The sequence below is a fragment of the Scylla paramamosain genome, chromosome 1 (genome assembly GCF_035594125.1).
Source record: "Scylla paramamosain isolate STU-SP2022 chromosome 1, ASM3559412v1, whole genome shotgun sequence".
Classification (NCBI taxonomy): domain Eukaryota; kingdom Metazoa; phylum Arthropoda; class Malacostraca; order Decapoda; family Portunidae; genus Scylla; species Scylla paramamosain.
The window spans coordinates 9,505,001-9,507,500 of record NC_087151.1 but is presented as its reverse complement, the minus strand read 5'-3'; the positions used below and the strand labels follow the sequence as shown (position 1 = coordinate 9,507,500).

General features: G+C 39.8%; 1 long non-coding RNA gene across 1 annotated transcript in view; it reads left to right on the top strand.

The window, feature by feature from the left end:
* The window catches only part of LOC135099809 (uncharacterized), a 49,602-nt gene that overhangs the window by 25,486 nt on the left and 21,616 nt on the right, over window positions 1-2,500 (top strand). Inside the window, exon 2 of the long non-coding RNA XR_010268392.1 lies at window positions 892-951. This is a non-coding gene — a long non-coding RNA (uncharacterized LOC135099809). The remainder of the gene's footprint in view (window positions 1-891; window positions 952-2,500) is intronic.

Here is a 2,500-nt window from a genome sequence, read left to right as displayed (position 1 = left end):
GTTAGAATAAATTATATGTAGACTCACTGATGACTAATATTCTTATGTGACGTATTTCGAAGAGCTGACGTCAATTTTTGTTTTTAGAATGACGTTCAGCATTATGAGTGACGTCATCAATATTCCGTGACGTCACAAGATCACGCCATCAGTCTTCGAAACCGTCTGATTGGCTGCGGCTTAAGCCCAATTAAAGGCGGCTACATAACCCAATATTTACTTACACGGAAGCCAATCACGGGTCTAATTGATTCAGCGCAGCCAGTCAGGTAAGATGAGTGATACAAATTAGCCAATCCCCGCGCGCCGTATGATGTACAGGCGGCCAATTAGAAGCGAGGGATGCGGCTGGGTGGGCTAAGAGCGGCGTTCTAATTGGTTCACTCGATTTCTGGCATTTGCATGGGATTACGAGTTATGGGGAAGCTGCTAGTGGTGGTGGTGGTGGTGGTGGTGTGATGATCATTGGTAAGCGAGGTGGTATATTTGTGGTGTATCACTTGGGAATGATTTTGTAATTGTTGAAATTGTTGTCATTATAGGAATTTTTTACGCTTTTTTTAGGTCAGGACTTGTTTGTTTGTTTTTCTGGCTAATGGAAAGTCTTAAAAATTGTATGAAAATCTTGCTTTCTTTGTATCATTTTAGTATTTGCCTCTTCATTTTCAATTCTTTGTGTAATTTTTTGGCTTTATATATATATATATATATATATATATATATATATATATATATATATATATATATATATATATATATATATATATATATATATATATATATATACTTTCATCATCTACTTTCATCATCATTATCATTATCATCATCATCACTAACAGCAATTCCTACTATTCCTGCATCAACTAACACATTGCCTTTCTTTCTTTCCAGGAGTGTATACAAGCTGCTTGAATAAGACAACACTGAAGGGACGTACATCACTCTTTCTTGGTGAGTCTTGCCTTGCATTTCTGATATGAATTTTATCATAACACTAAAAGGAGAGAGCGGTGAAAGATTCTAAAATATTTGTTGACACTTAGCGTTGTGAGATCTTAGTGAGGGAGATAGAGAAGGACGAGAAAGAAGGCGACGAGGAGTGATGAACTGACGGACATAGGCAGACAGCAGGACAAAGACAAACATAAAGGAGGAGGAGGAGGATGGGGGGGACCAGAAAGACAGACAGAGATACAAAGAAACAGACAGACGGACATATACACAGTGGAAAAAAAAGCCCCCCCAAAAAAAGAAAGACAAAGAAAGAAAACATAATACTGCAAAGAAAAATAAAAAAAGACTTTAGAATATGTATGAAAAAATAAAATACGTAGTAGAACAAGAGATAAAGGCATGGAAGAAAAGAAAAGAGAGAGGAAGAGTGAAAGAGGAAGATAAAGACAGAGAAAATAAAGAACAGATTAAGAAGGAAGGAGAGAGAGAGAGAGAGAGAGAGAGAGAGAGAGAGAGAGAGAGAGAGAGAGAGAGAGAGAGAGAGAGAGAGAGAGAAATAGTGATAGTGGAAGAGAATGAAAGAGAGGATCAAACCATAAGAAATAGAACATGACACAATGAAAGACAGGGATGGAAGAAGGAGGAAGGAAGGAAAGAGTGAAAGAGGAAATCAAACTGTGAGTCAACTTGGGGAATGGTGCACCAAGACCATGCTTCATCAGGAGGAGGAAGAGGAAGAGGAAAATGTGAATAAGGAAGAAGAGGAGAAGGAGAAAGAGGGAAAAAGGAAAGAGGACGAGAACTGAGAGCTCAATCGGAGGAAGAAGAGGAATAAGAGAATAAGAGAGGAATAAGAGAATGAAGGGAGAAAATCTTTAGAGAGAGAGAGAGAGAGAGAGAGAGAGAGAGAGAGAGAGAGAGAGAGAGAGAGAGAGAGAGAGAGAGAGAGAGAGAGAATGAATGTGACTTCTTGGATTTAGCGTCTCGTGGGTTCTGGAAAGACGCATGTAAGAAAGTGATTACGTTGAGGGATGGCTCTCTCTCTCTCTCTCTCTCTCTCTCTCTCTCTCTCTCTCTCTCTCTCTCTCTCTCTCTCTTTCAAGATTTTCTCCCTCCATCTTTGTTTCTTATTCCTATTCTTCCTCCGATTCGGTTTCTAGTTCTCGTCCTTTTTCTCTTTCCTCTTTCTCCTCCTTTTCTTCTTCTTTTTCTTCCTTTTCCTCCTCCTCCTTCTTCCCTTCCTTCTCCTCCTACTTGTCACATACACAGACACACACAAGAGAGAGAGAGAGAGAGAGAGAGAGAGAGAGAGAGAGAGAGAGAGAGAGAGAGAGAGAGAGAGAGAGAGAGAGAGAGCAGACATTAAGCGTGGTAGTAGTAGTGTCCAATCCTCTATTTCAATTCCAATTCTCTCTTAATTCACTCCCTCCTTCTCCTCCTCCTCCTCCTTTTCCTCCTCCTCCTCGTCCTCTGGGAGTCTGGGTTGAGAAATAGTGAATGACTTTATACTCAAGAAAGTTCGTTCCCTTTAAAGAAGAGAAAATAA